This window comes from Globicephala melas, chromosome 16 (genome assembly GCF_963455315.2).
Source record: "Globicephala melas chromosome 16, mGloMel1.2, whole genome shotgun sequence".
Taxonomy (NCBI): Eukaryota; Metazoa; Chordata; class Mammalia; order Artiodactyla; family Delphinidae; genus Globicephala; species Globicephala melas.
In genome coordinates, this window is record NC_083329.1 from 69102416 (window position 1) to 69129217 (window position 26802).

Sequence of the window (26802 nt, forward strand, 5' to 3'; positions counted from 1 at the left end):
AGGCTCTGGACATGCAGGCTCAGTGGCCATGGCTCACGGGCCCAGCCGCTCCGCGGCATGTGGGATCTTCCCAGACCGGGGCACGAACCCGCGTCCCCTGCATCGGCAGGCGGACTCTCAACCACTGTGCCACCAGGGAAGCCCTTTGGGTTTGTTTAATTGCACAAGAATAGAAGAATCAGTGAGTGATTTAACCCAACCAATATTCAATTCAGCAAACATCTCTTTACTTCACACAGGCTCTGGGTATATAAAATATGATCTCTGCCCTCCACAAACTCATCTTTTTAGAGGAGATGAATGTGTACACAAATCACAAAATCCAATGCTTTTCAAAAACAGAATTATTGAGGTACTCCTGAAGCACAGAAGAGCAAGAATTCATCCTGCCTCGAAGCCTTGGAATGCTCCCAGATGAGGCACCATTTAAACTGAGCCCAGAGAAGTGGAGAAAGGGCACTTTAGCAAGAGGGCACATTGTGAGCAAAGATAAGGAAATGGGAAAACATAGGTGTGTTCTAGGAGCCCAGGGAAGATCGTGTATGTGTACTAGAATACATAGGAGTAGGTAGGACAAATAGTTTTCATTTTCATGGCCTTTTGCAACATTTCGCTTAATCGTTTCAACTACTAGGAGAATAAGAGAATCAATCCTATTTTAAAGATGAAAATACTAAATGACTTGTTAAAAAAAAAAGCCCACAGGACCTACAACAAGATATTAATTTTTGGTGGGGGGGAATGATAATGGGATCATAGAATGTTGTTGCCACTATTGTTGCCGCTATTATAAGGAGTATTAGTGGCTGATAAAACCACGTACTGTACGAAAAGAAGCATATGGAAACATACTACACCAAAGTGCAAAATTCTGTGTAAACTCATGGCCGCCTTTAAAAATGCACATGTATTTTCCAGTTCTGTTAGTCAGTACTCCCACCAGCTGTTCTCATTGTGCATTACTAACGCTCAGATTTGGGGCTGTCTTACTTTTCTCTACTAAAGGACACCAAGATCCTTTGGGAGATAGCTGATTCCAGGTCTTGGAGTCAAGGGAAAGTCAGGATGGGTCTGGGACAGCCTGTGCTGCCAGACAGCATGCATACTTTTATAAAATGCCAGAGGCAATGTTCAAAGGACAAAAGAACCACCTAAAGGGGCTTCCCTTAGCCAAGCTGACCGCCACAAAATAGATAAAATAAATAACAGTGTTTGATCAAAATAGGTTGCAACTGTCGAGGAAAAATTACTCTTCCTAATGATTCAAAAAAAGGAAAGTTGATATAAAGTATGAAAACATAATTATAATACAAAGAGGATTAATATAATAAGCCATATTTCCTTTCCTATTGATTTTGTAAATTAAGGGAGTATAATTATAAATGAACATTTTGTTTCTTCTCTGAAAAAAATCACTCTATACTTTATAGTTAAGTACCCTTTATTTTCTGTATTAGCAGGAAAGAATAGACAATGGGAACTGAGGGTAATTCCAAGGAAAACAGGTGCTGTAAACAGAATAAGACCAATCAGGACTAGCAAAACAGGGTCCCACGGTTCATCAGCACCGGTGGTCACACAAAATAACCAAGTGGAAAAGGCGTGTCACAGTGTGTTACAAAAGGATAAATTAGCTTCCTGTCCTAGAAAAGAGTGTTGACCACAGACTCAACCCCTCCCCTCCATGGAGATGAATTGTCTGGACCAGTGCTTCCCAAACGTTTCATTTCATGGCACATGTAGAAAGTGATAACATTTACCTAATGACACATTAACTCATAGCACACTAAAAGCTGTGTTTGGTGTCCCTTTCTTGCCCTCCCCTCCCCTCCCCTCCCCTCCCCTCCCCCTGGGGCTCCTGAACATGCAGGCTCCCAGTGGCTTGAGCGACAGGTGGTCTCTGTCTCAGCACCTCTGGGATTCATGTGTAGCAATAGGGAATGGCACAGTGTACTGGTTGCAAACTTCTGCTCTAGATGGCTCTCATAAGTATAAGAAAATACCACTTAGGCTTATATTCAATCAAATACCAATAGGGTTTATATTAGTTTTCAGTAATTCTAATAGTCCAAAGACAATGTGTTAGGTACTACCAGCCATGCCCAATTAAAGAATAAATCATTTTCAGAAAGGCACTAGGTTTGAAAATCTTAAATCTGGATGAAAGACAGAAAATTAAAACTCCAATGATGTAACAAGTAAAATGTGGTTATAAAAAGGAATTTGGTTGAATAATCAGAGAATGAGAGCTACCTTAGATACTGCAACAGGTCAAATATCAATTCTTTGATTACCCAGTACCATAATCAGGACTGGTTCTGAGGCTGGTCCTTATGCTTTGGTAAGATGAGATATAAAAATACTAAAATTGAGAGGCCCGCGTACCGCAAAAAAAAAACCAAAAACCAAACTAAAATTACTGAAACTTTAGGAAGGCAAACCTGGGAAGAAATGCAAATAACATAATGTTATTTAAGTCTAAGGTATTAACATTTGGGAAACTAGTTTTTGTTTCAGGTTACAGATCAGCTTTTTACCTTATTGATAGTATAACTGTCTTCTTCTTAAGTGTTTAAATGCTAAAGATAATTTATTATGGTAGACTTGTGGTTTTAACCAAATGTTTAGAAGTATTTGCGTTAGCAATCACCTGGGAACTTTCTAGAGAGATGCCTGTGACTGGAAAGGTGAAGTGGATTTAGTCATGGAAGGCCTTGACAATCCTGATTATCTGACCTAGGCAGTGGGATATGGTGGAAAGCATAGTGGGAAATAGATATGGTTTATTGTCTTAGGTCTGCTAGTTACTCATGTGTGTCTGGAGGCAATCTCTTAACTTCCTTATGCCTCAGTTTCTTCACCTGTTCAATGCAGAGGTTAGAATTGCATTTGCTTTTTATTTATGTTTATTTTTATTTATTTGACGTATGATTGACCTACAACACTATGTTTGTTTTAGGTGCACAACATGGTGATTTGATATTTCTGTACATTACCAAACAGTCACCACAATGAGTCTAGTTACCATCTGTCACCATACAAATTTATTACAGTATTATTGACTATATTCCCTATACTGTACATTTCATCCCCATGACTCATTTATTGTGTAACTGGAAGTTTGTACCTATTAATCTCCTTCACCTATTTTGCCCACCCCCCTCAACCCACTCCCCTCTGGCAACCACCTGTTTGTTCTCTATATCTATGAGTCTGTTTCTGTTTTGTTTTGGTTTTTAGATTCCACATATAAGTGAAATCATATGGCATTTGTATTTCTTTGTGTGACTTATTTCACTTAGCATAATACACTCTAGGTCCATCCATGTTGTCACAAGTGGCAAGATTTCATTCTTTTTTATGGCTGAGTAATATTCCAGTGTGTGTGTGTGTGTGTGTGAATATATATATATATATATATATATATATATATATATATATATCTCACATCTTCTCTATCCATTCATCTACTGATGGATACTTAGGTTGCTTCCATATCCTGCCTATTATAAATAATGCTTCAATGAACATAAAGGTGCATAGATCTTTTCGAATTAGTGTTTTTGTTTTCTTTGGAAAAATATCCAGAAATGGAATTGCTGGATTGTATGGTAGTTCTATTTTTAGTTTTTTGAGGAACCTCCATACCGTTCTGCACAGTGGCTGTATCAGTTTACATTCCCACCAACAGTGCAAGAGGGTTCCCTTCTCTCCACACCCTCACCAACACTTGTAATTTGTTGGTTTTTTGATAATAGCCATAGGATTGCATTTTCTAAGGTCTCTTCCATTTCTCAAATTCTGTGAAATATTGTGAATGATGCTGATTTACTTCTGGAAGAGAAGAAGCCTTGCTAATCTTTTGGGCCCAGCTCCTCAGGAATCTGCCTCAGCACAAGTACCCTCGAGATGGTTTGAGAAGGTCCCATAGTCTTCTGTCCTGTTCAGTTTTTTAGACACTACTTGAAATCTTTGGTATTGTCTTGGTGTTCCTCCCATTCTCTTAGCTCTTATCAGTTACCCTTTTGCCATCATTTTATTGGGCTTTTTTAAGGCAGGGAAAATGTTTGGCTCAGGTAGCCATCTTAAGCTGGTACCTCATCATTTGATTTTTGAGTAGCATTGCCTTACCAAGGTCTAAGGTCCTACTTCCTCTTCTTGTCAGAGACACTCCCATACAGTAAAGTAGCAGTCAGAATAAATGGATAAATCTAAGTTTTCTTTATTTGAATTTAGACAGTTGGATTCTTTAAAATACAAAGATGTCAGTTATGCTGGTCCAGGGACCACACTTTGAGAGCAGCAGGTCTATGTGAAATACAACATTCAGGTAATGAAAGCAGATTAATAATTCATTTATTCATTTAATAAGTACTGTTGAATACTTACTTGAATACTTATACTGTCGAGCATTGTTATAGGCACAAGGACATGGTAATGAGTGAAAAAAAATGTGGTTTCTGCCCTCGATGACCCTTTCTGATGGAATTTTCCAGTTTTTAACTAGAGGTTTTGATTAGAAGTCGTCTCAGCACAGAAAGTCTCTTCACAGTGCTATAGCCTGTCATGTTCATTCCCCTTCTTGTGCCTCATCATGGTTCTTTTCTTAATTTTATTTGTTTTTCCTTCCAGTTTTAATGAGATATAATTGACATACAACACTGTATAAGTTAAAGGTGTATAGCATAATGACTTGGCATACATGTATATTGCAAAATGATTACCACAGTAAGTTTCGTTAACATTTGTCACCTTAATCAAAGTTGTCTTATGTGGAAAGCCCCTTCTCTCCAGTGGATCGAATCAGTTGCATATACCTTGGCCCAGTGTCTTTCTCTTCCCCACCCCAGCCCTTGATTACCATTTTCCCCCTTCATTTCTACCATGACAGTTATGAGTTCCTAACATCATTTACCCTTTATTTTACACTGTTCTATATTTCTATCTGCTTCATTTGTGTCGTCACTATTTGGAGCACCTACAAGGCTATAGGCTGTGTGTTATGTTTCTTTGCAACTCCATCCCTCAGTTCCTCAAACAGAGTTAGAAACACTCTATGAGCTAAACATGAACTTGTTAATAGATTCACTTGGAATCCCAAACTCCCTTTTGGAGGTGGCGGAGCAGAATTAAAATTGCCACCACCAACAACAACCAGGCAGACCACATGGTCAGACAGTGTTTGTGGTGGCTGGGGTGGAGTAAAGCAATTGGAGACCAGGAAAAAAACTAGTGTTTGCTTTAGGATTTTACTGACTGAGAAAGAGCCAAGAGTGCTTAATTTCTCCTTTCAGGACAAAATTCATCTTCTAAATGGGGTTTATGTCTAAAAAATGTCATGTGGTCAGGATGAGATGGTGAATAAGTTATGGAATCAAATGGCCATCGGTGTTTTCTTGACTAGTATATCTTGATTTTGCTGAAAATTAGTTCTAATCCAGTTATAATTGAATAGATAGGTCTGAGACCACATTTTGATTACAATTGAATTAACTGGAAATTAACTGCCACAATCTTGTCCAAATGTATTAAGATAAGACAACCCTGTTAATACTGAAATAGATTATTACATAGAAATAAAAGAAAAGCACTTTAAAGATGGAAGAATCTTTGAGATCCTTCAAGACTAACAGTATCAAATAGTGGTTATTGTGTAGGCTCTGGACCTTGTCTAATCCACTTTGAATCTTTACTCTGCCACTTACTGTCTGTGTGATCTTGGGAAATTTTCTTCATGTCTTTGAGCCTCAGTTTCCTTATCTTTACAGGATAAGAGATTAAAAAGTATTACCTATTGAAAGAATTAGTGGGAGAAATAAACGGTGGTCTAATAATGTACATGAAGCTCCTAGTATAATGTCTAGCAGATAGTAATAGCTCCATAAATGGCAGTTGGTATGTAGTCCAACCGTGTCATTTTACAGATGAAGGAACTGAGACTCAGAGTAATTGCAGTAATTTAGGGACAGAGCTAAGACAAGAACTTAGAATTTCTGAATTCTAATCCAACACTCTATTCAGGGTGAGTTACTATACATTACTCACTTTATAATTTGGATCTTTCTAGTATATAATTTGTGAAAACTTGGATAGTGAACTGGGCTGAAATATTTTTTTTTCCCACTTGCTGTGAAAATTGGGTTTCAAGTTGAATATATATAACCTACTTATGAAAAGGACTATTTTCAAGCTCTTCAATAGTATCAATTTAAAAAATCAACCATAAGCATTATTCATAAACTCATTATAAGACATTCTTAACTGTTTAATTGAAAAGTCCCATTCTTGGCAACACTAATTTGAGTATTGACTAAATCAATTTGAATTGTGGTATACACTTATGTATACTTAGTAAAAACTGAGGCCATCTAGTCACACAGCCCTACAATACAGGGAATCACCACCCCAAGATGTCCTTAATAGGAACAGTTGTCTCCTGCTGAATAATTTCAGTAAGACCAAAGCCATTACACCCAACACATCTAGTTCTGTGTTTTAACTTTTGTGATGGTCAAAATGTCCTTCAGCCTCTCAGATAATCTTAAATCCAGCATGAACATGGTACTCAAGTTATTCCAGAAGTAGCAGCCATCATTTGATGGCTCCTTAGTCAGCCATCAGTGATTCCTCTTCCTTTGCAGCAGTAGAGCATTGGAAGGTTATGGCTTGTTTATTTTGCAGTATAAGCACAGTTAGTTCCAGGTAGTTCACCTAGTCCAGATGGGATCCAGTTGCCATGGACCTAATAGGTGTTCATTACATGATAGTTGAATTGAAAATGTCAAAGATGTGTAGTAATTCACTCATGTTAGGTGTGTTGATAAAAGTGATTAAACTTTCATTTTAGGGTATGATTCTGCAGAGAATATGCCCAAGAGGAAGCCTTGATCTAATAAAAGAGAAATAGAGAGCTGAATGAACTTTTTTCCATGATAGTGTGATTCCAGATAAAAGATGTGCTAGTCAAGGTGATTTGGGTTGCAAGAGATAGCAACCTACTGGAGAAGAAAGGGGAAATGTATTGGCTCATAAATCCACAGGAAGATGGGATGGGACTTGCTGGAGGACTACTGGCTTCCTCTCCCCATTCATTGTCAGACCAGCTTTTCCATAAGGCAGGAGTCCTGTCTGCCACCAGCCATGGGTTCATATCCTTTACAGCCTTGGGAAGGGAGAAAAGAGGTCCTCTTCACTCTGCTCCCATTGAAATAACCCAGAGAAGGACTCTGAAAGGCCTGACTTGAGCCACATGCCTCCCAGGGATGTGAGGCTACTAAGAAAGGAGGTACCTTTCTGAGCACACAGAATCTGTCCACCACTGCTAGCATTTATTGAATGCCTTCTTTGTGCCAGGCACATGAACTTTCTCATTTACCTTTAAGATAAGGATCATGATTACAGGAGGTGTCTGTAGGGACACACTGAATTGTTCTGAGGGACACAAGGGAGCCTGGCCTGGAAGAAGAAAGGGGAGCCTTATGTCACCAATGAAAATGAAAAGCTGGGCCCCCGCCCCCAGCAGGGTACCTCCTCCTCTCATCCTGAATCAACAGGAACGAGGGTGAACTCCAAAGGCAATCACCTTCTCCACCACCCCTGTACCCAAACACCTTTCCCAGCAGGGGTAAATTCAGGTGTTAAGGGGTCTGAAGTTTATATAAAAGTTGAGAATCCCTCTTTAAGAAAAAGAATACCAAAACCATTTACTTTTGCAAATTTTACAACATATGACCATGTAAACACATTGTTAGTGCCTCCTAGTTGTGTCCCTCTGAGAGAGGGATTCTGAAATATAAGTCTTATTAGCTTCATGGCAAAACCACCTTTGATAACATTTATCACAGCAAACTGCAGTTGTAACCAGGATTTAAAAGGACATCTAGTGTGTCAAACAACCATTGTTTTTCTAGAACACCACCCAGGAGGACCCCTTTCCACTGGCACTTGTCTTTTGAGAACTTCTGTAGTTCAGGCTTTTTATTCATTTAGATTGTCCTTCCACCTCAGTTAATTCAAATCCTGGAAAATCCTGGAAATGCATCATTTTTATAATTCTCTGAACTGACTCCCACCCTTCCCACACATGATTTTTTTTTTCTTTAACAAAATATGGTCAAAATATGGTCACTGACTAAGGAGAAATGGTCTTGAGAACGCCACTTATTCCAAGGCAGACTCTTTGGCCTCAGTGTCATGGGCTTGAACCTGACATTCCCAGCCACAGCCATACTGAAACTGATAGTCTAGTCATGTAGGGGATTTTCCTGACTCCGTGTCTGTCTCCACATGGCTGTTTATTTGTACTGCTGTCTGCTTTGGTTTGGGACACTGACCTTATAAGCTGCTTCTCGAGCCCAAGCCTCGGGAAGCCAGAGAACTAGGAGTTTCCCTCTGTACTCCTCAGGACTCATGGCCAAATGGAAGGAACTGGCTATCAATTCACAGTGTGTAACTGGAGAGAGAGAGAGAGAGAGAAAGTCTTTTAAAATCAACACCAAGCCAGCTGTGGCTCTCTGGACAGCTGAGTCATAAACGATCAGGCAGTTCATTTGGAAGACACACTGTACATGCTCCTCTTGGGTTCTGGCTGGAGCAGAGGGTAGTTAAATAAAAGGGAAGGAAGGATAAGAAAAGAAAGCCACAGTGTAATCTCAGATCGCACTTCATTCTGAGACTTGCTGTGATCAGAGGTGAAGGACAAGAAGCCAGTTCCCCTACAAATCAGACTCCATCCTCATGTGGTTGGTTAGTGAAGAATCTATTAAGGAAATCTGAGCATTGCTATTTTGTTTCTTAATACATAAATTACAGTAATTGATGAAAGATGCTGGCTGCTGACTCCTTATTGGAACTGGCTAAATGTTGTCTTAAAATGTCGGCCACTGAGTCACAAGTTCATAATCAGCTATGAAGTGGTTGTGTTTGGCAGTCCCACAAGGTGCAAGAAGGTCATTATTACAGAAATAATTGGAGTGACGGTTATAGGTCTAAAATTTGTCTGAAATTAAAAAATAATCTCCAAAAGATGGCAAGAAAGTCTTGAAAGGAATCTAAAGAACATAGATATGAGCATAGTGGGCCACCACTATTCTGGGCAGGGAGCTCACTCCAAGTGGCATTTCCTGGGCAGTAGGATGACGTGTACCCACTTGCAGTGAGGTCTACTCATTGGAGTCATCACTGGTTCATTGTATTTGTGACACAGGACAAGCTTCATGGAATCTGTCAACTGCCTGCTGTCACCCCTTAGCTCTGTGGCTAGTGAGAAGCCTCTTTGTCCATCTTGTCTACCCAAAGGTCTAAGTAGCCCCTAGGCCTGCTCTTTCTGCTTCTGTGCACAGAGTATGGAGTGTTTCAGAAGAAAGACATAGGGCCATGCTGATAGGATCCATGCCATCAAGACCCAGGTGGGCCCAAGGCTGGGTAGTGATCCTTTTATTTATCTCTTCCTGTTGCTGTCTTATTCCCACTAAGCTGTTTCTCCTCTTCTAGACAATTAAGGATTGTGTGTATGTGTGTGTGTGTTTGTATAATAAGAAAAGCACCACAATTTCCTCTCTGCTGATGACCTGGACACCCTCTGGCCTGAGGGCTCTCTTACAATCTCCCCTCTTTCTTCTCCCCAATCCAGATTTCATTTTTCTCTAGGTTAGTGGTTCTCCACCCAGGCTGCAGTAAAATCATCTGGGATGCTTCATAAAGTATGTATACCAAGACCCCATCCCACCTCCAAATTCTAGATTTAGATCATCTAAAGCTTCTAGAGTATAGCCACACAAGGGTCATCAGAATTATTTTTAAAGCTCTTCATGTGATTCTAATGTGAATTCACCAACCACCTCTCAATTGCTTTCTTCCTGAGGCTACAGCAGCATCTCGTTGTCTGTCTTGTAAAGGTCCTATAACATTTAGCAGAAGCTCTTACACAGTACATGGAAAATCTTGGTTAACAGTCATTTCTGGTTAGTATAATTAAAATCATTTTCACTTTGTTCCCTTATAAGGAGAAGGCAGAAAGCCTGGATTGTGGTCCAGACTCTGCCTGTACAGCTTTGGGCAAGTAACTTATCCTCTTTGGAACGGTATTTCCTCTTCAAGCAAAATGAATAGCTTAAATTAGATACTCTTTAAGATTACTTTCAGTTCTAGGCTATCATGATTATAAAAATCAAATGGCCTTTTTTTAAGTACTATTATTATATCAGGCTATTATTTATCAACTGTGAGACCTTGGGTAGCTCATTTATCTTTTCCAAGCTTCTCAGTTCCACATGTGTGAAAATTAGGAAGGTTAGGCCAGGGTTTCCAAATCTGTTCGGCAGAATATTCCTAGCTCAAGAGATGCTCCATGCAAAAAGGATTCCCAGGGCATAGCACAGTAAAGGATCTGACAAGTCTTGAAATAACAAACCTAGATTAACTCTTTTCAACTCAGATATTCCCAGTTATTTGACCATGAAGCTACTGTTTTCTTGTAAATCTTGTTAGCATCCGTAGGACTAACTGTTACACTAGCTGATGAGATCTCTTCTACTTAAATTCTGCACTTTGTGGTCAAGAGACAAGTTTGTTAGTTAAAAGAATGAATAATTTGCTTTGCTCCTTTGACATGTAAAATAGAAGCTTATTTGTTCACTGATCCACCCTAGCCTTTGGTTGTTTAGCAGGGAAGGATACAGTCTGACAATAGCATCTTCTGGCGTTTACCTATTTCTGAGAAGACAATTTTTAAAATGAGATGAAATGTCAGAAGTTATTCTGGTTGAAGTCAAAAATGGATTCTGACTCTCTTCACTGTAACCTGTATGAAGCAGGTTATGTGAAAGACAAGTAAGTAAAACTCACTAAATCACTTTCTTTAGTTTGATCAGATAAGACCAATTCCACATAATCAAAAAGTTCAGAATCAGAGAAATCATCTGGAGACAGCATAGAGTTTCAAAAATGGGTCTGAAGTCGGACTTCCTGGCTTGCCAGGTGACTTGGGCTCCCATCTTAATTATTCTGGGCCTTGGCTTTCTCATCTGTAAGATGGAGGTAATAATTGTCCCTGATAAGAGTGCCATAATTGTAGGAATAAGTAACTTAATATGTATAAAGCACCTAGTACAGTGTTGGTGCGTGGTAAGCACTCAGTAAGCATTTATTATTATCTGGACCACAGATCACCACTTCGCGATCAATGTCAAATTCAGCTTGCAGACCTATTTTATCTGGCCTACAAAATGAGTATAATTTTAACACCCGAATGCCTTTAGTTAGGGCATATTCTCTCTAGTTTGCCTCAGGCCCCACTCCTCCCTATTATATCATACCTAACCACTGTAGATGTGTGTTACCTACCTGGTCTTGAGTCTAGAATGCCGACTTACTAAGGCAGAGGTTGTCAGTGTTGTTTCAATGCTGACTCATCTGTGCCTAGCAGATAGATGGGGCTTTCTCAGTATTTGTTGAATGAACGAATGAGTACACACACACACACACACACACACACACACACACACACAGAGAGAGAGACACAGCAACAACAAAAACTCCTTTCTATAATATCTTTTGCAAGGGGTTGCCCAGCCTCTGCATCAACATCTCCATGAGAGGGAGTTTACTACCTACCATTCTATGTTTAGACATTTCTGCTTATTGGGAGTTTGTTTGTACATTGAGCCCCAGTCTGATGCTCAGTATCTTTTTAATTCTTGTTCAGTTTTCTGATATTTTGAAGCTAGAGGCACATTGGAGAAAATCTAGTCCAATCCTCTTACTTGACAAAAAAGAAGTTAATAAGCAGGGAGGCCCAGTGACTCTCATAAAGTATGGCCCATTGTTGTGACCTAGCCTCTGAGTACACAGCTGCCTTCTGATTCAGCAGCCACCTTTGTAGTGTGATTTGGGAATCTCCAGTGGCTTGAAATATCAATTCCTCTGACAGTCATTCAGCCATCAAAGCTTCATCCCTTTGAATCCTGAAGAGCTTTCCAAATCTATTGGATAATCTTCTCTTGAAATGCAATCATGAATTCCTTCCTTTATCAACCAGCACCTTACCTTTGGTAACAATGAAGATGAACAAGAAGAATGGGGTACAGGATAGGCCCTGAGGGGAAAGACACATATTTAAAGGATGGGGGTTCAGGAGGGACTACTGAAGAGGGGGGCACTGGAGCCAAGCCTCGCCTACTTCACAGGAAGGCCAGACACAGCCCAGATCCACACATGGCCTGATCAGGATATTGCTCAATGTCCCCTGCGGAAGGGATGGGGGTGGGGCACAGGCAGGGGCTAATTTAATCTAATCAACTTGCAATAGGCTCCTTCACCATGAAAGGAAAAAGAAAGAAGAAGAAAAAACATCCATTAGTATACTTTCAAGAATCTCAATCTTAGCTGGAAATTGTTTCAAGGGAAGTGAGATGATGCAAGTCCAGCTCAGCTGGAATCACCCTCATTCCTTGGCTCCCCATCAAACAATAGAAATCTTTCATCAAGGATTGCATCTCTGTCTCTCTGTCTTTCTGTTTCTCTCTCTCTTTCTCTCTGGGGCAGTGACTTTTAAACCCTTTTGATCGTGGTCTCTTTGAGGCTCTGGTGAAAGTTATAAATCCTCTCCCATGAAGAATGCACAAGCATGGGGAATTTTGTATACAACCTAACCCCCTAAAACCAGTGCTCATGGACCCAAGTTAGGAATCTCTGCTCTTTAATGTCTAAGGTATATGTTGGGGTGTTTTCCTTCCTGCCCCATATATCATCTCGGGTACTTTGTGGAGATCAGAAGAAGGCAAGTGCGTCCTGAGGGCATTACAATAATGGGAATACATCCAATCAATTCTCTGACCCTGCCAGTAGGAATTAAGGGCCCTTAACTTTATGTTCATGCCACCGTATGTCTACTTCTATGCTAGTGCTGACCACTCTGTATTATAGTCGTCCATTTCCTTGTCTATGCCACGCTTAGTGAGGGCAGGGGCAGACTTTGACTGGTGTCTTCATGGTTGTATCCTCAGTGATTGGTACATAGTAGGATCTCAGTTCGTTTTTGTGTAGTGAAGGAAGGAAGGAGAAGATGAGGAAGATATCCATGGGGTCTTCTAGAACTTTTCAAAATTTCCAATTAAATAGTGGGAAACTAGATAAGAAGGATGATCTAGATTTACATCACAGGTGGTCCTCTTGTGTGGTAGTATGGTCAACCATCAGAGTAACATGGGGCTAGCCATTGATCTATATTTGATTGTTTTCTACAATATTCATGTCCTTGGAAAAATAGTTGTGATTTTGAGCCTGTTTAAGACTTGTCAAAAGAAAGAAAAATTAGTTGAAGTAATTGAAGACCTGACAGGATAAAAGATCTTGGAGAATTCAGAGATGTTTGGCTAAAGGAGATTTCAGCAGTAACCTTCTCCCTTTCCTAATTCTGCCTGGAAGCAGATGGGGGTGAGATGAGAACCTTAAAGATGAAGGTTGTATAGTAGGTAGGCACCCAGTGGGAGGACATGGCTGGTATGTGGCAGGATTTCTTTGAATCATAATAGGAGTTGGTAATTGGCCTCCCGGCTTTACTTGTTCATCTCCATTAGCTTCTTTAGCACAAATCTGTTGGTTTTATCTTCCCAGCATCCACTCACACCTATACTGGTAGCAATACAATGGTTTTTCCTTTGGGGAATAACTACACTCAAACTCTAAATCCTAGGTCCATGTGGTTATGGTTGTCTGACACATTCCTCTAATCTCTGGAGATAGATCTGGCCAATCAGTATATTGCAGGCTTTCAGTCATAATAATTGACTTTCAGGAGCCATGCGACCTAAGCCCAGCCAGTGAGAGTCAATTCTGGGATGCTTGTAGGAATTATTGGAAAGAGAAAACTCTCTTTCCATTTGCTTGGAAGCCAGGTGGGTATAAGCCTGGATCTGCTGGGGACCATGAATGGAGAAGGCAGGTTTGGGCATGGAGCCAAGGCAAAGGCAAGCACGGCAGAGATGTGAGCAATCATGTCTTAGAAGCTGTTTGAACCCTTGTAGCCATCTTCTCCTGAAGTTTCCCAGACCCTTTTCTGTTGGTGAACATTTGAGCTTAAGAGAGTTTGAACTGGATTTCTGTTCTTCTGAATAAAGATGTCCTGTGTGCTATTGCTCTTATCTTGAGTCTCATTTTTTGGTAAGAGCCTACCACTGTGGCTCTGACTTCTGTAGATTTCCACCCTCCCTTCCCTATTTTATTATGTTAGTGTTATATCCTTGGTGTCTTTAACAAAACTGTTTTCCGTTACGGATTATGGATAGGAAGGAGGTATTCAGAGAGTGACTGTGCCCAGAGTGAGGTCTCCTATTAGAGAATTGGCTAGGAAACTGTTCCTGGAGTTTGAGATGTTCAGGAGTCCAGAGGACCCCATGGAAGGCAGGAAGGGAGTGGGGTCCTCTGTCTAAACATAATAGTATGCAGAACTTCAGTTGAGGAGGATATCACTGGTGTTAACCCACACTGAGCAGCCTGCCAATCTGGTATCCAGCTTAGGATATGCCATTGATTGAAAATTTGAAAAATGGAAGAGTAGAGTATGCTTAGGAAGGAAGGAAGAATGATAGAAGCATTTAGCTAATTCTTCAGGGCAGAAATACTAGACTATAAAACAGCTCTTAGAAAATATATACATAACTCAATGAGATGCTTGAGTTATTAAATAAATTAAATTTAGCATATTATGCTTAAGAAAGCACAGCATGCACAATATATTTTAGGACTATTTTTATCTATTGCAATGCTGCAAAATTTTCAAAAGATCTAGCATGGAGAGGAATAAGGTTTGGATATCTGGAAAATTTGCTTATATGCAACACCTCTTTTCCTGATGATGCCTGATAAGCAGAACACTACTACATTAGATGTTGTCCTGCCCGAACATGAGTTCTTTAAAAGCTCCCTTTGTAAGTATATTCTAAACAATACTAGGAGAGTATTTTTTACATTTTGAAAGTAAAAATCACATCTAAATTGCAATATCATGGGCAAAAACGGAGATCCTTGGGGTCACCAATAGTGCTTCGACCAAATGCTAATGGCCAGTGGTCAAGGTAATAGTGAGTTGTCCAGTACTAGTCACTAAAAGCCTATGTCTTTACTCTCTTAGCCAAACAACCCCTTTCCCATTTAGGTCTTCTAAAGCTGTGTCCCCAGACTCCAGGAAAATGGGCCTCTGAGAAGTGTCAAGAGAGAGCAGAACATCTCACCACATCCTCTGACACAGCTAGGTAAAGGGCCATTCACCCTATTTAAGAATAGGAAATTAAGAAGCCCACACATCTAGTTAGAGGAAAAGGCCCAGTGAAGACTCAGAAATTCCTGGCTTGGACGAATAAACTCGCTGCCTCCCTTTAAGCCCTACTGCCAACCAAATGGTGACAGATTGAGGCCTTTAAAACATTTCAAGGTTTTCTCAGGGTATATGCCCAGTAGTGGGATTGCTGGGTCATATGGTAGTTCTATTTGTAGTTTTTTAAGGGACCTCCATACTGTTCTCCATAGTGGCTGTAACAATTAACATTCCCACCAACAGTGCAAGAGGGTTCCCTTTTCTCCACACCCTGTCCAGCATTTATTGTTTCTAGATTTTTTGATGATGGCCATTCTGACTGGTGTGAGATGATATCTCATTGTAGTTTTGATTTGCATTTCTCTAATGATTAATGATGTTGAGCATCCTTTCATGTGTTTGTTGGCAATCTGTATATCTTCTTTGGAGAAATGTCTATTTAGGTCTTCTGCCCATTTTTGGATTGGGTTGTTTGTTTTTTTGTAATTCAAAAAGAGTCATGTACCAAAATGTTCATTGCAGCTCTATTTACAATAGCCAGGACATGGAAGCAACCTAAGTGTCCATCAACAAATGAATGTATGACGAAGATGTGGCACATATATACAGTGGAATATTACTCAGCCATAAAAAGAAACGAAATTGAGTTATTTGTAGTGAGGTGGATGGACCTAGAGTCTATCATACAGAGTGAAGTAAGTCAGAAAGAGAAAAACAAATACCATATGCTAACACATATATATGGAATCTAAGGAAAAAAAAAAAAAGGTAATGAAGAACCTAAGGGTAAGACGGGAATAAAGACACAGACCTACTAGAGCATGGACTTGAGGATATGGGGAGGGGAAAGGGTAAGCTGTGACAAAGTGAGAGAGTGGCATGGACATATATACACTACCAAATGTAAAATAGATAGCTAGTGGGAAGCAGCCACCTAGCACAGGGAGATCAGCTTGCTGCTTTGTGACCACCTAGAGGGGTGGGATAGGGAGGGTGGGAGGGAGACGCAAGAGGGAAGAGATATGGGAACATATGTATATGTATAACTAATTCACTTTGTTATAAAGCAGAAACTAACGCACCATTGTAAAGCAATTATACTCCAATAAAGATGTGAAAAAAAACAAAACAAAAGAACATTTCAAGGCATACGACATATTAACCAGCACCACCTAGTGGAAGAGAAGGATTAATCAACTCACAATTTTTCTTCAACACGCTTGCAGGGTTGCTTATTCACTCAGCAATCCACTTGTAAGAACTGACTGCATCAAGCACTGTGCGGGACAAGTTGGAAAGTTAGAAGGAATAGAAATGGGTATGCCAAGAGCTGAAAACATTCTGGCCTATGGAATGCTCCAGAAATATGTGTAGTGGGAACTGAAATGGTTTAACATCACTAGCCATCAATGGGATTTAAATTTATAAAATTAGGAGGCATATATTCTAAAGGGTCCAAGGAGAGTATTTCTTACATTTGAAAGTTAAAGCCATATTTAAAATGTAGTCTCATGGGGAAGAAGGGAGAAAAGGTTGAAGTATTTAGAGGAACACTGAAGGTTTGGCTCTACCCATTCTCCTCCCTCCAGTGGCCATTTGTATTCAGTCAGTAGAAGGGAGGCCATGAGAATCTCTTGATGAACAGGTGATCAAAGTATACAGGAGCTAATCTGGAAACTTCCTGTTGAAAACTGCACTCCAGCCCTTAACACAGAACCAGAAAAACTTTGATTCCTGCCTATAGCACACTTAATTATGGTTAGTAAATTGAGAAAAATTTATAACTGGACTAACTGCAAACCACCCCTTTTTGCAGATGCCATTAGAATGGCCTGATTTTGAATTCCCAAGCGTATATGTATAATTAGGACTCGAGTGCAAATGAGCAAAACCCCAACTGGAACTAACTTAGTCCAGAAAGGAGTTTATTGGAAGGTTTCTAGGGATATTATATATAATCAAAGAAATAGTTGAACAACAAACTGGAAGTAGGAGAGGTGCCCCTGGACCTCAGGGACAGTGGAACCAGGGGCTGGAATGCATCATCCTTATCTCTGGTCTCTCTCTGGGTCAGTTTAGATTTTTCTGACAGTGAACCAGCTTTTCCTTTGTAGTGGGAAGCATGACTATTGATAATCATCCAAATCTCCTTGCTTATAGCTTCTGCCACCTGAGAGAGACTGGCCTCCTTTCCTCAGCTCTGCTTTTTTAAAATTTCGCAGACAGACTGACTGGCCTTGCTGAAGTCACATGACTATAGGTGCTGTGCTGATAATGCTTCAGATGCCCCTATAAATTATGACATTTTTGAATCACCACTTCAACTCCCATGAGACCTCACAGCAGCCAATTCCTCAAACCGGGAATCCTACTTCATTTTGGGATTCTCTTCTAAACGTCCTACAGATTCCTAACCTCCTCGAATTCAACAGGGATGGGTCACCTTACCAGGGGAAAACAAAATTGCCTCTATGCCTACAGGTCGGCTGCTGAAGGTCCACACCCATATTCATATGGGGTAACAAGATAATTCTAAACATAAGAATGTTGATCCATTGGGCTGAGAAGGCAGAAGTGTTTCAACCTGGGCTTCTTCCACCAGGGGAGCACCAAGGAAAGTGGCGCTGCATCCCTTAGTCATGTCTCAGGGTTTCAAAATCATAGCCTACACATAGCACAACTCTAATTTGAGCTTTTGTTCCCATTGCCTGGGAAGTAGAAACCCCTTTCCCCTCACACTGTAAGTCTTGTCACTTTTGTAATTGAATTAAGTCCAACTTGGGTCAAATAGCTCTTGAAAGTGACAAGTAGAAACAATGGATTCAATCTTCAAATGGTTGAATTAGTGTGTTCTTGTCCTAGTTTTCATCTAGTGTGGGTAACTGGCCCTGAAAATCAATTTAATATAAGATAGCATTCTAAATTGTGACTATGATTTGTCAGGGTATAAAAAACTCTAGAGTAATATCAATTTTCTCCTTTTTATCCTACTCAGAGAAAGATTTCTCAGTCAGTAATTGCAGTGAACCCAGAAGAAGGGGTGATGATGAGAGGAGAGGGCATCAATTAAGGAATGATACATAAAAGACCAAAATATGGGTAACTAACTTCACAATCATTGTGAATAGTTACTTTATCAAAAAAAAAATAAACTATGATATTTAAATGGCAGCTTATGCAAGAATTGAAAAAGTACTAATGCAAAGATTAAAGAGATTCCATCTTTGGTAGAAAAGATAATACCATTAAGCCAATAGGATGATGAAAATAACTAAAGGAAAACCAGGAGGATTATCAGCAGAAGGGGTCTTAGATGGGAAACAGGACAGGTTGCATCACAGGATGCCTGATGAAACCAAAAACTCATCAAAATAAAACTCAGTCTTGGGAAGGACTCTGATAAAGGTAGATAAGATGAAGGGGTGGAATCATGGATTCAAGTATGGATTAGACTACTGAATAGGACAATACTTGTGATGGTTACAATTAAACGTTCCACTGCAAGCCCCAATTTTCTCCTGTAAAATAACTGTTTTCTGCTACTTTAGAGCAGAATTTTCAATTCACTGGTTGGTGCTAAAACCATATTTCTGGTTCAAGATAAAAAGATCAGCAACCACAAAATAAAGTCAACTCTTTGAAGATGTAAATTCACAAAACCTACCACACTATTAAAGATGATGGAACTGGCCCCTTGGAGGCAACAGACATTGATGTTTTGACATAGAACATCCAGAAACTTCACCAGAATTTACTATGTGCCTGGTGTGGAGAGGATTTTGTTTTTGAATAACTTTTTATGTGTCCCATACAAGGATGCTGAGCAGAATATTCAGTGAGGGCCTGAGAGGAGCTGGGTAATGGAAAGGCATCCAAAGGAAGGAGAAAAGAGAAATACAGTCTTAGGAGGGTAAACTAGGGATCATTGGCTTCTGCGTTATTGGAATTAAGTTCCAAATTGAAAATTTTTTATTTGTTAATTATTTATCATATATGTACTAGAAATAATTGTAATAGGTTCTAGAGATTCAGGTATAAAAAGGCACACCAGCACTTCCTCTGCCCTCTAGGACCCCAAAAGCTCTTAAGAAAAGTCTACTTATTTCACTCTTGAATTAGTCAGGGATCATTTGGCTGCAAGAAACAGAAATGCACTCGTCTCCTAAGCAAAGAGAATTAGTAGGATTAGAGTCTTGGAAATGGGAGGATCAACATCTCTCTCTCTTCCTGAGCCTACTTTTTTCTTTACAGAGTGACCTGTAATTGTTTTCCTGATATTTGAGTCTCAGCTTTTGATACTATAAGACTTTATAGTTGTAGCACCTGCTGCTGACATAGTCTCTTTGGGCCCAATTCCAAATCAATGAGAAAGAGACTCTCATGGACACAATTTACATCAGGTATAGATTCTTGCATTCAGCAAATATTTATTGAGCACCTAGTGTGTGCTAGGCACTATTCAAGACCTTGGAGTTCCACAGTGGACAAGACAACATTCATAACCTCATGTGCTTACATTTAGGGTTGGGATGAGGTGGAGTGCAGCACAGACAATGAAGAGTGAATTTTAAGATAGAAGCTCAGGGATGATAAGTGTTATGAAGAAGAACAAATATGGGTAGGAAGTAGAGAATGAAAGGCAAGTGGTGTTTTGAAAGCTGTTCTAACAAAGCATCTCTGAAGAGGTAAGAGTTGAGCAGAGGCCCTAAGGAAGTGAGAGAGCAGGCCTTCAGAATATGTGGGGGAAGAGCATTCTAAGTTAAGGACCAGCAAGTACAGATGCCCTGAGATGGGCCCAGTAAGAAGATCCCTGAGGCTGAAGCACAACAAACAAGAGGAGGAGTGGCCCCCAAAGTAGCTCACAAAGAGGTCTGAGAGAGAAGCAGGGCACAGCCATATAGACTCGGAGAGCCATTAAAGTGGTTTGAGTGAGAGAGTGCCATGACCCAAGTTCTATGTACAGTGATGGTTGGCCAATGTCACCCAGTCAGTAAGTGACAGACCGAGGATTGAAGCACAAGGCAATCTGACTCCAGATCCCAAGCTCTTAACCACCACTTGACTCCCTCTCATGATGTTGGCTCTCATAGTAAGGTTTTCACGAAAGTTTTCAGACAGTCTGAAGGTTCATCAATGCTTCCAAATACATTGGACTTACACCCTGAAGACAGGGATAGAAAACATAGCAGTTGGGGCCTTTTTTATACCCAAAAGACACATACATGTTTGCTATGACAACTCCATTCACTTAATTCACTACTGAAAGGAATATCCTTGTTTCAGCTGCCAAATATCTGTAGTACTATTCAGAATAAGTCTTTCTCCATCCCCTAATATTCAGTCATCTTCACTGTCTTCCACAAACAGCATGCAGATTACCTTTTTTAAGCAAGAGGGAGTAAAAAGACACTTGACCAGGGTCATGTGTAGCAAGGTAGTGATTGTGCTGGCAACAGCATTTCAGAAAGGATACGAGAAAATAATCTGCAAATGGTTGCGTTCTCTAAGGATACTCCACTTTCAGCGATCTTCTCTGTAGAGAACATTAAGAAAGTTGGAACCTGGTTTCTTTAAAATTGAGTAGTTTTCAACATTTACGTCCTTTGCTAAGAACTGAATGTGTTTACATGGTGCACACTCAGCATAAAAGATTGCAGAGTGTAAAACACAGAGCACATAAGATACCAATCCTTTTCTTCAAATTATAGGACAACTTTAATGGATCAGTTCCAAGTGACCAGAGCCTTAAATTACTTAAATTGCTGCCCTGTGTCTATTTGTATGAGGAAGAGTCAGATAATGTGGCAACAGCTTTATTATAAATAACCCCATTCCTTGGTGCCATATAAAGGGTGACAGAGTGTCTCACACACACACAAATTCAGCCCAATCTACTTGTGGCAACAAGACTGAATGGTTAGAACTGATATATAATTGAGTTAATTTATTCACTCATTCATTTATTCAGTAAACATTGAGTACCTGCTACATTTCAGGCACTGTTCTAGGCCACAGAGAAACAACTCTGGCTATAATAAATGGAAGCTTTTTCATGAAGCTTACATTCTAAGGTAAACATTGTACATTTAAAAAGTAAACAATACATTTGTAAAAGTAAAAGTAAAAAATACATTCTAAAAGCAAACAAATATGTAACATACCAATTAGTGATAAGTGCTATGAGGAAAAAAGTAAAGCAGTACAAAGGTGATAGAGTGAGGGGAGAATGTGGAGTGATTTTTTTTTAATCAAGGGTGGTCATAGGCAGGCTGTCTGATTAGGTGACATTTGAGCAGAGATCTGGTCAAGACTATGACATGATCAGAGAAAAGGTTACTTTTAAACACTGTATTTTGCTAAGCCAAGGAAGAGGGATGGGCCATTTCAGGAATTGTGTCAACAACATTTTTAAAGAAAACATTAAACTTTCAGTTAATTAGAAAATCCAGTTGGCCAGAATTCCTCCTAACCCTGTTTCCTAGGCATTGCAGTCATATGGATGGCAACAATATATACATTTAAGCATTATTAGTAATCTCTCCAGAGACATATGCTATGGTGGAAAAAGAACAATTTTCAGAATCATAGAAGAGATGGGACTGTGTGACTGGTGAGTTCTACTTAGAATCCCAGCTCCATCTCTTAGTGGTTTTGAGTCAATTGGTTAACCTACCCAGGTTTCACTTTATCTATGGAAAAATGATAATAATGACTACTCTTTGGACTGGCTATGAGGATTCAATCAGTTGCTATATGTAAGATCTGGGCACCTAGGAAGTCCCTAAGAATATGTTAATCTTATTCCCGCAAGGTCCCTAGACAATTATTATTCCATGAAGGGCGTCACAGAGCAATGCAATAAACGTAGAATTTTATTTTATTTCCCAGAAACAGCATTGTACATTTTAGGATGTCCAAGAAACCAGTGGTTTAAATGCACTTAAGATTTATTGAAATGATTATTCTACAACATTATCGGTGTCAATCTCCCATCTGGACTACTTGTTTAAAGTCTTTTATTCCAGCCAAATATCAGGTCAACAGACAATAATGAGAATGAGTACCATGTCTGGAATTTGACATTGAGCCCTAAGACTGTAACAGCCAGTCAAGCATGCTAGGCATGCACTTGGATACAGCCTGTCATGGTCTGCAATATTAAGATTTCCCCTGTCCAATGGGGTGGGTCCAATGAGATGGATACCCATGAGTTTCCATGTAACATTCATTACAACAATTTTGGAAACCCAGTGTGTGCTTCATTGAATTTTACTAAAGTAGAATGAATGGGACCTTCTCAGTTCTATTTTGAACTCACTGTGTGTTATTCTTCCCTTTATTGCACATTTATAGCATTAGGATTAGAAGAAAATTCCTGTATCCTATCTAGTATTTAGTGCTCCATGTTGTGGTTTCTTTATTATATATGATTGGACTATTTTCTAATTTCTGTTAGTTATTTCAGGAGGCTAGGGGTGTGAGAGCTACAGGGTGCTCCTTACTTTTTCCAAAATTATTTCAAGTTTTCCATGAACAATCTAGCAAATCAAGATTGAACCACTGTTGAACATCATCACCATGTTATCCATATCCTAAAACCTTTCTCCAGAGGTTCATAGTATTTTCACAGATGTGATGTCAGGCTTTCTCAAAATGGAAAGGTAAGATCTTGCCCCATTATAACCCCACTTTTAACATGGGGGTGAACTCTACTTGAGCTAGTATTATGTACATATGTGGAATGAATCCCACTGATCCTGACATCTGAGAATTTTCTCTAAGCTGACAAGCTTTAGAAAGGAGTCAGCCAACCAGAATGCCTGATATTTGCTTCCTATTTCAGAGGCCCTTTTATGCTTACTAGCCCCAACCAAGTGGACTTGTCAGCTTTGATCTGCCAAAACCAAGTGTGAAGTCAGTGGGAACGCTGAACCTAGTTATCAGATGGGCATTTTGATAGAGTGATAGTAATAAAATCTATATGAAGAAGTCTATCACTGAAATGAGTATCACTTTTAAATAATACTTTGTACCTCATTTTTAAAGTTTACACAGCACTTTCTAGGATATTAGCTTATATAATCTCTGCAAGTCAATGGGGAGTAAATTACCATCATTATTTTATAAATGAGAAAGTACAAAGCTTAAGAGGTTAAGCAGTTTGCTCAAGAATACACAACTAGGAAATGTCAGCTGGAACTGGACTCCCTGTCCTCAGGATTCAAATTCCCTGCTCTCCTCCCTCCACTAAGGTCTTCCAATTCCTTTGCCCTATAGATATACTTATTCATTAGTTCATTACATCAGCTACCTACTTTTCCTGTTCATGCTATTTTACCTTATTACTAGACTCCTGATTTTCAAGTAGCTGATGGGCCGTGGGTCCTCAAAAAATTACTAAAGTCCAAAATTGACTCTTTTGAAGAAGATGGGAAGAAGATTTGTAGAAATAAAAATTAAGTCAGAATACATGTAGTTCTGGGGCTTAATAGCAAAAGAAGACATTTAATTATATCTTAAACTCCTTTGTAAGGTTTACATTAAACCCTTCCTACTCTTTAAAACCTATCTTGGTGGACTTCCCTGGTGGTCCAGTGGATAAGAATCCATGCTCCCAATGCAGGGGGTCCACGTTCGATCCCTGGTCAGGGAACTAGATCCCACATGCCGCAACTAAGAGTTTGCACGCCGCAACGAAGAGTTTGCATGCCGCAACTGAAGATCCCACATGCCGCAACTAAAGATCCCGCATACCACAACTAAAGATTCCTCATGCTGCAACGAAGATCCCGCATGCCGCAACTAAGACCCAGCATAGCCAAATAAATAAACATTTTTAAAAAATAAATAAATAGGGCTTCCCTGGTGGCGCAGTGGTTGAGAGTCCGCCTGCCGATGCAGGGGACACAGGTTTGTGCTCTGGTCCGGGAAGATCCCGCATGCCACGGAGCAGCTGGGCTCCTGAGCCATGGCCGCTGAGCCTGCGCGTCGGAGCCTGTGCTCTGCAACAGGAGAGGCCACAACAGTGAGAGGCCCGTGTACTGCAAAAAAAAATAATAAAATAATAAAATAATAAATAAATAAGTAAATAAAATAAAAATGAAACCTTTCCTGTTCATCCCAAACCATAGTGGGATCCTTCAACATTTACTATCTAGGCCATTCACTTGTATTTCATGATGAATGCCTGTGTACCTATTATTATTATTATTGTCTCACAATTATTTAATTTTTCATATATGAATTGCCTCTGAACTAGAGGCTAAACTTATAGAAAGAAAGCAGGGGCCATGACTTAAACTTTTCTCAATTCCTTAGACTTAAGGTTGCCCATAAGGATTGTTCTAAAAAATGGGCCAGGGAAAATATATTGTTATAGCTATGATAATTGGTTAACATGACTCTGATTTTGTTGGGGGGTCATGTGATCCAGAAATGCCAATGAGATATAAGTAGATTAGTTCTGAAAAAGCTTTTGTTCTCTCTTCAGATGGATAGGGAGAAAAGAACTTGCTGACCCATCCCTCTCTTTCTTCCTGACCTGATGTGGATATATGGCCTGGTCCTGTGGCTGCCACCATGTGACATGAGGTACAAAACATTAGATTGGAAAGACAACAGCCAAAAATGGTAGGGCAGAAAAATAGAAAGAAAAATACTGTCTTTGATGACATCAATGAACAGCTACATCAGTACCAGCAGTCACCTCTCTCCAGTCTTCTTGTTAATGAGATATTACACGTATGTATTGTTTAGGCCAGTTTTTAACTTGGACTGTGTATTACTGTTTCATACTGAAGTTGATACACGCATCTTTCTGAGAGCTTCCTAAGACACACACTGAGTTATGGTGAAAAATATATTCAAATTATATCCCCACTTTAAATGCAAAATTAGATTTCATATGGTTGTTTCTTGTAGCACCTTTTAATGTATACCTAGGATATAATACCAAACCCTAATTCAGTGAAAACAATTATATAACAGATATAGGGCCATGGGGTCTTAATAGTTTTTTGTTGTTGTTGTTGAGCTTTGAAGTCATATAAACAATAAATAATATTTTTTATTTCTTCTTCTAAGGAATTTTGACCCATCTAGGTTGCCATACAATTAATGGAGGACAAAACATAGTTCCCCTATTATATAATTTAAAGTTTCATAATAGAAACAAATCACTGTACTATGGAAACTTCCCAAAATATTTCTGACGGAAAGAGGTTTTAGGGTCTGAATTTATCTACTTTACCAGTCTTCTTCGATTCCATTAATTAAATCATTGCTTAACTCTGTCTTTTTCTTGGTTAGATGAAGTTCGGAGAAGGTCATTTAATTGGGTATTAATCTATCAGACAAAACCAGCTGGCCCATTGCTGAATTAGAGAAAAAGGAAATACTGACTCAACCCATTTGAGAAGAGAGCAGCGTGGGCAGGGAGGGTCAACCTTACACATCTTTTATTGCAGAATAGTTTCAAATCTCTTGAGACTGGATGAGTGGGAGAGAATGGATTATGCTTCTGAAGTAGAAGCTATCTAGGACAGGAAAACAACCCTTTAGTACAGGAAATGAGTGAGAGCCTGCCTTCCACACAGGCCACCATTTGACCATTTTGGTATCTGTGCAGCAATTAGAGGTTTCTGAGCCTTAAGAATCAACAGTCATTAATATAAAACTGGAACTAATCTTAGCCTTGGCACTTTGTCTTGAGAACAGAATTGGTCCTGCGATCCATAAGTGACTCATTGAGGAAATACTTGGGCATGCCGCACAACATGAGGGCAATATTTTAACAATACACAAACATGTATTACATGGGGAAAAATCATAAATGAAAGGAAAATAAATTAAGGAGTCAAGAAACCAGAAGGAGGCTTACAGCAAGAGGCAGATACCATTACCCTGGAAGTGAAACACCAGCACTTTGGAAACAAAACATATGTGCTGGAATCATCAATGAACTTAAAATGAGTCTTAAGAAATACCCACACCAGTTTGCCTTCACTTCCTTTTGTGCTTACCACATGCCAAATTGTTGAATATAAAGTGTCCTAATGGATGTAAGAGCATTTTACAAATTAAATGCTCTGAAAATATAAGCCATTAACGTCATTATTGGGGAAGAGGAGACCACCATGTTACTCGGATTATGATGTCTAATAGCCAGATAGTTTTCCCAGAAGGAAGCAATGAAACTCTAAACAAAATTTAAAAAAAATTTTTTTCACTGTTTGGTCTTGAACTGGGTTATAGCTTGTTACCAATAAGAATCTCTTTTCACGGGCTTCCCTGGTGGTGCAGTGGTTAAGAATCCGCCTGCCAATGCAGGGAACACAGGTTCGAGCCCTGGTCCGGGAAGATCCCACATACTGCAGAGCAACTAAGCCTGTGTGCCACAACTACTGAGCCTGCGTTCTACAGCCCATGAGCCACAACTACTGAGCCCACGTGCTGCAACTACTGAAGGCTGCGCACCTAGAGCCCATGCT

The 26802-nt window shown here is 39.7% G+C and overlaps 1 long non-coding RNA gene across 2 annotated transcripts in view; it reads left to right on the plus strand.

Moving 5' to 3' along the window:
- Positions 1 to 26802, plus strand: part of LOC115847936 (uncharacterized) — a 297650-nt gene that overhangs the window by 234608 nt on the left and 36240 nt on the right. For both annotated transcript variants that reach the window (XR_009559265.1, XR_009559266.1), the window contains one exon: positions 24804 to 24904. This is a non-coding gene — a long non-coding RNA (uncharacterized lncRNA). The remainder of the gene's footprint in view (positions 1 to 24803; positions 24905 to 26802) is intronic.